This window comes from Schistocerca serialis, unplaced genomic scaffold (assembly GCF_023864345.2).
Source record: "Schistocerca serialis cubense isolate TAMUIC-IGC-003099 unplaced genomic scaffold, iqSchSeri2.2 HiC_scaffold_1235, whole genome shotgun sequence".
In the NCBI taxonomy this organism is placed as follows: domain Eukaryota; kingdom Metazoa; phylum Arthropoda; class Insecta; order Orthoptera; family Acrididae; genus Schistocerca; species Schistocerca serialis.
Genome location: NW_026047442.1, coordinates 265,001 through 275,000, shown reverse-complemented (window position 1 = coordinate 275,000; position 10,000 = coordinate 265,001). Strand labels below are relative to the sequence as shown.

The following is a 10,000-nucleotide window of genomic DNA, read 5'->3' as shown; positions in this document are numbered from 1 at the left end:
CAGTATCGCCATCTATGCGAATCTGACAACACTAGGTCCGCCATGTCGAGCGCACCACAAAACATACCGCCATCTGTAGGTCTCCCTCAGCATGAGCTCCTGCAACGACGATACCGCCATCTATGGGACGCCAAGCCGACTAAGACATCGATGGGCCCACAGTGCCCATCTTTCGACGCTACCCACAAAGCATGCAGCCTGTGTCGACCACAGCACCCAAACGCCAGTGCCTCTGCCGCACAACGTCGTGGACCGGCAATCACACCACCCGCACCCGCTCGTGCCCCACCCCAACCGCCAAACTCGCAACGCCAGCGGATGAACGGCGGAAGTTTCCCGCACTCGTAATGTGCAATCCACACCTATAACTTGCGTTTCATGAAGAGTTATGTCCAATATGCGACATTCCCGCTGTCCCTATACATGAGCTGCGAGCTGTACCACGTACAAGCTACAGACGCGATCGCATTGCTCACTGTACTGATTCCCATGCCGAGCGATCAGCTAGGAAGCGCCCCATCCATGTCGGTACCCGTGGGCGTTGCACTCGCAGTCGCAAAAAACGTTGGGCAAATATATATCTCGGAACAGTAACGACAGTCGGAGCCTCCTGGCGTTGCACTCGCAGTCGCAAAAAACGCTGGGCAAATATATTTCTCGGAAGAGTAACGACAGTCCGAGCCTCCTGCGTGGGAAGAGTCTTTCTAGGCCCTGACCCACGGGAAGGGTTTAGCTTCCCCCATCCCGGACATTTGAAGTCGTCAAACTACCGGTATTGACTAATAGACTGATTGCTGATAATCACTAGCCATACACTGGGGGAAACGGCCGACAGGGGCAGCAACATAGTGGAGCCGCAGTGTCACTAATGTACAGAGATAGAACAGTTTCGACTGGAACCAGAGTAACCGTATACACGGCACTGATTAGTAATAAATGCAGAGCCATCAGAATACAGATAATATATACAACCGTCCCTATACATGCTGAAAGACTCTGCACACAATGAGAACCACACGTCAGCCAGACACTATCACACACTACTCTCTGCCTCTAACAGGCACACACACAATATCTAACCACCAGCATGGAAGAACATCCGGTGCATCCTCTCCGCCACATTACACAATCCACACTATCATAACCAGACCGGGAGGTCCACCCAGAAAACAGAATATCCCACCCTTCCGACATCCGCCATTGCTCAGCTAAGCCACGAACACCCACACATGTCCTACACAGGGGTGCACCCAACATCACCATACTGCCTCCTGTCACAGTACACAAACAATGGCAGGAATGAAAGACACAGATCTGCCACAACCTTGGAATCGGAGCGCCGCCTGTCATGAGCCACAAGTGCATCCTGACGTGACAAATCGGATGATCCCGCAGGCATGCACTTACGATAATCACTATCAACGAACCTGCCGCCGCCCCCCCCCCAAATACACCTTTCCCTACAACAATGTGTACCTTAACCTAAGCTATATCGTACCTTAACCTAACCGACATTGCGCCTTAACCTAACCTACGTTGTACCTTAACCTAACCTATGTTGTACCTTAACCTAACCTACGTTGTACCTTAACCTAACCTACGTTGTGCCTTAACCTAACCTACGTTGTGCCTTAACCTAACCTACGTTGTGCCTTAACCTAACCTACGTTGTGCCTTAACCTAACCTACGTTGTGCCTTAACCTAACCTACGTTGTGCCTTAACCTAACCTACGTTGTGCCTTAACCTAACCTACGTTGTGCCTTAACCTAACCTACGTTGTGCCTTAACCTAACCTACGTTGTGCCTTAACCTAACCTACGTTGTGCCTTAACCTAACCTACGTTGTGCCTTAACCTAACCTACGTTGTGCCTTAACCTAACCTACGTTGTGCCTTAACCTAACCTACGTTGTGCCTTAACCTAACCTACGTTGTGCCTTAACCTAACCTACGTTGTGCCTTAACCTAACCTACGTTGTGCCTTAACCTAACCTACGTTGTGCCTTAACCTAACCTACGTTGTGCCTTAACCTAACTTACGTTGTGCCTTAACCTAACTTACGTTGTGCCTTAACCTAACCCATGTTGTGCCTTAACCTAACCCATGTTGTGCCTTAACCTAACCCATGTTGTGCCTTAACGTAACCCATGTTGTGCCTTAACGTAACCCATGTTGTGCCTTAACGTAACCCATGTTGTGCCTTAACGTAACCCATGTTGTGCCTTAACGTAACCCATGTTGTGCCTTAACGTAACCCATCTTGTGCCTTAACGTAACCCATGTTGTGCCTTAACGTAACCCAATTTTCAGGGCTAGTTGCTTCGGCAGGTGAGTTGTTACACACTCCTTAGCGGATTCCGACTTCCATGGCCACCGTCCTGCTGTCTTAAGCAACCAACGCCTTTCATGGTTTCCCATGAGCGTCGATTCGGGCGCCTTAACTCGGCGTTTGGTTCATCCCACAGCGCCAGTTCTGCTTACCAAAAGTGGCCCACTTGGCACTCCGATCCGAGTCGTTTGCTCGCGGCTTCAGCATATCAAGCAAGCCGGAGATCTCACCCATTTAAAGTTTGAGAATAGGTTGAGGTCGTTTCGGCCCCAAGGCCTCTAATCATTCGCTTTACCGGATGAGACTCGTACGAGCACCAGCTATCCTGAGGGAAACTTCGGAGGGAACCAGCTACTAGATGGTTCGATTAGTCTTTCGCCCCTATACCCAGCTCCGACGATCGATTTGCACGTCAGAATCGCTACGGACCTCCATCAGGGTTTCCCCTGACTTCGTCCTGGCCAGGCATAGTTCACCATCTTTCGGGTCCCAACGTGTACGCTCTAGGTGCGCCTCACCTCGCAATGAGGACGAGACGCCCCGGGAGTGCGGAGGCCGCCGCCCCGTGAAGGGCGGGGAAGCCCCATCCTCCCTCGGCCCGCGCAAGGCGAGACCTTCACTTTCATTACGCCTTTAGGTTTCGTACAGCCCAATGACTCGCGCACATGTTAGACTCCTTGGTCCGTGTTTCAAGACGGGTCGTGAAATTGTCCAAAGCTGAAGCGCCGCTGACGGGAGCGATTATTCCGCCCGAGAGCATCCCGAGCCAACAGCGGCGCGGGTCCGGGGCCGGGCCAGGTAAGTCCGTCATCCGGGAAGAACCGCGCGCGCTTGCCGGGAGCCCGAGCGCCCAAAGGGGCGAATCGACTCCTCCAGATATACCGCCGGGCAGCCAGCCAGGACACCGGGGCTCTGCCCAACAGACGCGAACCGAGGCCCGCGGAAGGACAGGCTGCGCACCCGGGCCGTAGGCCGGCACCCAGCGGGTCGCGACGTCCTACTAGGGGAGAAGTGCGGCCCACCGCACACCGGAACGGCCCCACCCCGCGGCGAGTGGAAAGGCAACCGGACACGACCCCGCCGCGGATTGCTCCGCGCGGGCGGCCGGCCCCATCTGCCGAGGGCGGAGGCCAGTGGCCGGATGGGCGTGAATCTCACCCGTTCGACCTTTCGGACTTCTCACGTTTACCCCAGAACGGTTTCACGTACTTTTGAACTCTCTCTTCAAAGTTCTTTTCAACTTTCCCTCACGGTACTTGTTCGCTATCGGTCTCGTGGTCATATTTAGTCTCAGATGGAGTTTACCACCCACTTGGAGCTGCACTCTCAAGCAACCCGACTCGAAGGAGAGGTCCCGCCGACGCTCGCACCGGCCGCTACGGGCCTGGCACCCTCTACGGGCCGTGGCCTCATTCAAGTTGGACTTGGGCTCGGCGCGAGGCGTCGGGGTAGTGGACCCTCCCAAACACCACATGCCACGACAGGCGGCCGCCTGCGGGGTTCGGTGCTGGACTCTTCCCTGTTCGCTCGCCGCTACTGGGGGAATCCTTGTTAGTTTCTTTTCCTCCGCTTAGTAATATGCTTAAATTCAGCGGGTAGTCTCGCCTGCTCTGAGGTCGTTGTACGAGGTGTCGCACGCCACGCCGCCAGCCGGCTGTGCACGCTACCGAGTAAGTACCGGTATGCGAACCGCCAGGCGACGGGCGCGCATCGCACGTTTAAGGAGACGCGGCCGGCCCCACAGGCGGCCACGACACTCCCAGGTCAGCGAAGCGGGGCAAACGCCGCGCGCTTCAGTATACGTAGCCGACCCTCAGCCAGACGTGGCCCGGGAACGGAATCCATGGACCGCAATGTGCGTTCGAAACGTCGATGTTCATGTGTCCTGCAGTTCACATGTCGACGCGCAATTTGCTGCGTTCTTCATCGACCCACGAGCCGAGTGATCCACCGTCCTGGGTGATCTTTTCATAGTTTCCACCATCTCTTTCGAGACAGTTGCATAGGCGGGACTGAGGCGTGTGGCGGCCCTGTTCCAGCGTTCAGTGTCCAACGGCCTCACGGCCGATGGGCGTCGTACGGCTCCACACCGGAGCGGACAGGCAGTCGGGCGAAAGTCATTCAAAACCGGCGCCAGGCGCCAGGTGCCGCAGGCCAGCCGCTCCAGCGCTTCAGCGCTCGTACCACACAACATTGCCGTTAGTTTTGAGACGAACGCGTGGTTCCGCACGCGGCGCACGGCTACTGCGAGCCGTACAGGTAGCTGCGTGTTGCGCGACACGACACGCACATCGAAAGACATGCAGTCTAGTCGGTAATGATCCTTCCGCAGGTTCACCTACGGAAACCTTGTTACGACTTTTACTTCCTCTAAATGATCAAGTTTGGTCATCTTTCCGGTAGCATCGGCAACGACAGAGTCAATGCCGCGTACCAGTCCGAAGACCTCACTAAATCATTCAATCGGTAGTAGCGACGGGCGGTGTGTACAAAGGGCAGGGACGTAATCAACGCGAGCTTATGACTCGCGCTTACTGGGAATTCCTCGTTCATGGGGAACAATTGCAAGCCCCAATCCCTAGCACGAAGGAGGTTCAGCGGGTTACCCCGACCTTTCGGCCTAGGAAGACACGCTGATTCCTTCAGTGTAGCGCGCGTGCGGCCCAGAACATCTAAGGGCATCACAGACCTGTTATTGCTCAATCTCGTGCGGCTAGAAGCCGCCTGTCCCTCTAAGAAGAAAAGTAATCGCTGACAGCACGAAGGATGTCACGCGACTAGTTAGCAGGCTAGAGTCTCGTTCGTTATCGGAATTAACCAGACAAATCGCTCCACCAACTAAGAACGGCCATGCACCACCACCCACCGAATCAAGAAAGAGCTATCAATCTGTCAATCCTTCCGGTGTCCGGGCCTGGTGAGGTTTCCCGTGTTGAGTCAAATTAAGCCGCAGGCTCCACTCCTGGTGGTGCCCTTCCGTCAATTCCTTTAAGTTTCAGCTTTGCAACCATACTTCCCCCGGAACCCAAAAGCTTTGGTTTCCCGGAGGCTGCCCGCCGAGTCATCGGAGGAACTGCGGCGGATCGCTGGCTGGCATCGTTTATGGTTAGAACTAGGGCGGTATCTGATCGCCTTCGAACCTCTAACTTTCGTTCTTGATTAATGAAAACATACTTGGCAAATGCTTTCGCTTCTGTTCGTCTTGCGACGATCCAAGAATTTCACCTCTAACGTCGCAATACGAATGCCCCCGCCTGTCCCTATTAATCATTACCTCGGGTTCCGAAAACCAACAAAATAGAACCGAGGTCCTATTCCATTATTCCATGCACACAGTATTCAGGCGGGCTTGCCTGCTTTAAGCACTCTAATTTGTTCAAAGTAAACGTGCCGGCCCACCGAGACACTCAATAAAGAGCACCCTGGTAGGATTTCAACGGGGTCCGCCTCGGGACGCACGAGCACGCACGAGGCGGTCGCACGCCTTCGGCTCGCCCCACCGGCAGGACGTCCCACGATACATGCCAGTTAAACACCGACGGGCGGTGAACCAACAGCGTGGGACACAAATCCAACTACGAGCTTTTTAACCGCAACAACTTTAATATACGCTATTGGAGCTGGAATTACCGCGGCTGCTGGCACCAGACTTGCCCTCCAATAGATACTCGTTAAAGGATTTAAAGTGTACTCATTCCGATTACGGGGCCTCGGATGAGTCCCGTATCGTTATTTTTCGTCACTACCTCCCCGTGCCGGGAGTGGGTAATTTGCGCGCCTGCTGCCTTCCTTGGATGTGGTAGCCGTTTCTCAGGCTCCCTCTCCGGAATCGAACCCTGATTCCCCGTTACCCGTTACAACCATGGTAGGCGCAGAACCTACCATCGACAGTTGATAAGGCAGACATTTGAAAGATGCGTCGCCGGTACGAGGACCGTGCGATCAGCCCAAAGTTATTCAGAGTCACCAAGGCAAACGGACCGGACGAGCCGACCGATTGGTTTTGATCTAATAAAAGCGTCCCTTCCATCTCTGGTCGGGACTCTGTTTGCATGTATTAGCTCTAGAATTACCACAGTTATCCAAGTAACGTGGGTACGATCTAAGGAACCATAACTGATTTAATGAGCCATTCGCGGTTTCACCTTAATGCGGCTTGTACTGAGACATGCATGGCTTAATCTTTGAGACAAGCATATGACTACTGGCAGGATCAACCAGGGAGCTGCGTCAACTAGAGCTGAGCAGCCGGCCGCCCGGGAGTGTGTCCCGGGGGCCCGCGCGAACACGCAAGCGTCCGCTCAATTATTCTGCAAACAGGAGGAGGCTGAGCTCCCCTGCACAACACACCTCGAAACCCTCTCAGGTCCCGGCGGCGCGCAGCGCCGTCCTAAGTACTTGGTCGGGTTCGAGAGAGGCGCAATCGCCCGGAGTTAGGCGAGTAGACGCTTTAGGTGCGACCACCCGTGCTCCCAACTGAGCTTGCCGCTGCCGACAGAGGCCCGGGAGCGTGCTGTCGTGGCATTGCCGGCGGGAGACAACACGCGCCACCTACGGTGACCGGCAGCTCCAACGCCAGCGCCACAGAAGGACAAAAGCCCCACTTGGGTGCCGAAGCGAACTCTCCCAGCACAGCGCACGCGCCAACACGTCCGCACAGCTGCGATACAAACCACCTGCGAGAACCGCTGGGGCGACCGAGCAGCAGACGGCGTCGCGGCGCCGAGCGCCGGGCGGCGGCGCATCCTCAGCGCACACAGTCCTCAATCGGACCAGCACACTGCAGATGGCCACCGCGCTTCGCACCGGGCCCGCGAGGACCTACTTTGGCCGCAAGGCGCCGCGAGCAGGGGGCGCCGGCGCGCAGCTGCGCCGCCTGCCGCGTCCGTCGGCCGGCGCGCCTGCCACTGGCCGCCCCCACCAGCCGGCTGTAGCGCGTGCGCCCACGCACCGCGCTGCCAGCACGCCGGGCGGCCCCCCCTCACCGGCCGGGGACGGTCCCACCCAGCCACCGCCGCGTATCGCCTCACACCCAGATCCCCTTTCACGTTCGTGGGCATGGTGGGTCCCCTTTCACGTTCGTGGGCATGGTGGGTATCCATGAAACAACCGGTTAATAGCTCGACCGATCGTCGCCAACACTGATTCACCTCTAGCGAGAACAACCGCACCACAACGGGTTACCAGTTGTTCATTTGCGTAACGTCACCAGCAAACGTAGACGTCCATCGCCATTTGCAACGAGTATTGCATGCCTGTGTCAGGTGTCACAACACACTACGTCTGCCCACATAGACGCAACAACATGTGCACGCCTAGAGAACACGTGGAAGGTAGCCCCCGTACGTATGCGGTGTCCATTGCGCGAACGACTGTCAGCCGGCCTCTGCAGCATGTCGCAGATGTGGAACGCGGTGCAACATGCTATCACAGTGTGTGAGAAGAGACGACTACGTCCGAATACACGCTCCACTACATCAACAGACTGCTCATGCTGATCGCCATCCAGGGCGTCCGTTCCTCCCACACGTCTGAATGGCGTACCACACTGCAATCCAGCTCCTAAAGGGAGACGACACGTAGCTGCGTCCACAATATTTGGACTGTATGGTCCGCCGTTGCTAGGCGCAGTCGTCGTACGGTCACACATGTGCCACGATGTATCATTCAGTACATACGGACCAATGTGCAGCACAGTTTGTGGGTTTTGCGTACATCCGCGGACAGGTGACAGGCCGTACCACAACGTAGGCTGAGTACGTCGGCATGCGAAGGGCATTGAACATGCAAACTTCTCAACGACCAGCTTGCGAAGGCAGGGGGGAAGGGGGGGGGCATGTACGTCCTGCTGCTATCCACATTACAGTGTATAGCAGGAGCATGTGGAAAGTCAGCAACACTTGCAAGGTGTTTAACATGACGCGATACACAGGGGACCGGGCAGTGCGAATAGCGAACTATATTGCGAGGGTTGCGGTTAGGCAACACTACACTAATTTAACGAGTTGCATAACAATTACAGAGCAGGTTCAGCGACAACGTGCGTCAGGTTAAGGCGCAATATAGGTTAGGTTGAGGCGCAATATGGGTTACGTTAAGGCACAAATTAGGTTACGTTAAGGCACAAATTAGGTTACGTTAAGGCACAAATTGGGTTACGTTAAGGCACAAATTGGGTTACGTTAAGGCACAAATTGGGTTACGTTAAGGCACAACATGGGTTACGTTAAGGCACAACATGGGTTACGTTAAGGCACAACATGGGTTACGTTAAGGCACAACATGGGTTACGTTAAGGCACAACATGGGTTACGTTAAGGCACAACATGGGTTACGTTAAGGCACAACATGGGTTACGTTAAGGCACAACATGGGTTACGTTAAGGCACAACATGGGTTACGTTAAGGCACAACATGGGTTACGTTAAGGCACAACATGGGTTACGTTAAGGCACAACATGGGTTAGGTTAAGGCACAACATGGGTTAGGTTAAGGCACAACATGGGTTAGGTTAAGGCACAACATGGGTTAGGTTAAGGCACAACGTAAGTTAGGTTAAGGCACAACGTAAGTTAGGTTAAGGCACAACGTAAGTTAGGTTAAGGCACAACGTAGGTTAGGTTAAGGCACAACGTAGGTTAGGTTAAGGCACAACGTAGGTTAGGTTAAGGCACAACGTAGGTTAGGTTAAGGCACAACGTAGGTTAGGTTAAGGCACAACGTAGGTTAGGTTAAGGCACAACGTAGGTTAGGTTAAGGCACAACGTAGGTTAGGTTAAGGCACAACGTAGGTTAGGTTAAGGCACAACGTAGGTTAGGTTAAGGCACAACGTAGGTTAGGTTAAGGCACAACGTAGGTTAGGTTAAGGCACAACGTAGGTTAGGTTAAGGCACAACGTAGGTTAGGTTAAGGCACAACGTAGGTTAGGTTAAGGCACAACGTAGGTTAGGTTAAGGCACAACGTAGGTTAGGTTAAGGCACAACGTAGGTTAGGTTAAGGCACAACGTAGGTTAGGTTAAGGCACAACGTAGGTTAGGTTAAGGCACAACGTAGGTTAGGTTAAGGCACAACGTAGGTTAGGTTAAGGCACAACGTAGGTTAGGTTAAGGCACAACGTAGGTTAGGTTAAGGCACAACGTAGGTTAGGTTAAGGCACAACGTAGGTTAGGTTAAGGCACAACGTAGGTTAGGTTAAGGCACAACGTAGGTTAGGTTAAGGCACAACGTAGGTTAGGTTAAGGCACAACGTAGGTTAGGTTAAGGCACAACGTAGGTTAGGTTAAGGCACAACGTAGGTTAGGTTAAGGCACAACGTAGGTTAGGTTAAGGTACAACATAGGTTAGGTTAAGGTACAACATAGGTTAGGTTAAGGTACAACGTAGGTTAGGTTAAGGCGCAATGTCGGTTAGGTTAAGGTACGATATAGCTTAGGTTAAGGTACACATTGTTGTAGGGAAAGGTGTATTTGGGGGGGGGGGCGGCGGCAGGTTCGTTGATAGTGATTATCGTAAGTGCATGCCTGCGGGATCATCCGATTTGTCACGTCAGGATGCACTTGTGGCTCATGACAGGCGGCGCTCCGATTCCAAGGTTGTGGCAGATCTGTGTCTTTCATTCCTGCCATTGTTTGTGTACTGTGACAGGAGGCAGTATGGTGATGTTGGG

General features: G+C 54.1%; 2 non-coding genes across 2 annotated transcripts; both read right to left on the bottom strand.

Moving 5' to 3' along the window:
- Window positions 1-4,138: 4,138 nt before the first annotated feature.
- Window positions 4,139-4,293, bottom strand: LOC126436384 (5.8S ribosomal RNA). Its single transcript, XR_007580620.1, has one exon. It is a non-coding gene; the product is annotated as a 5.8S ribosomal RNA (ribosomal RNA).
- Window positions 4,294-4,646: 353 nt separating this feature from the next.
- Window positions 4,647-6,555, bottom strand: LOC126436413 (small subunit ribosomal RNA). The gene has a single exon (XR_007580646.1). It is a non-coding gene; the product is annotated as a small subunit ribosomal RNA (ribosomal RNA).
- Between the last annotated feature and the right edge of the window lie 3,445 nt (window positions 6,556-10,000).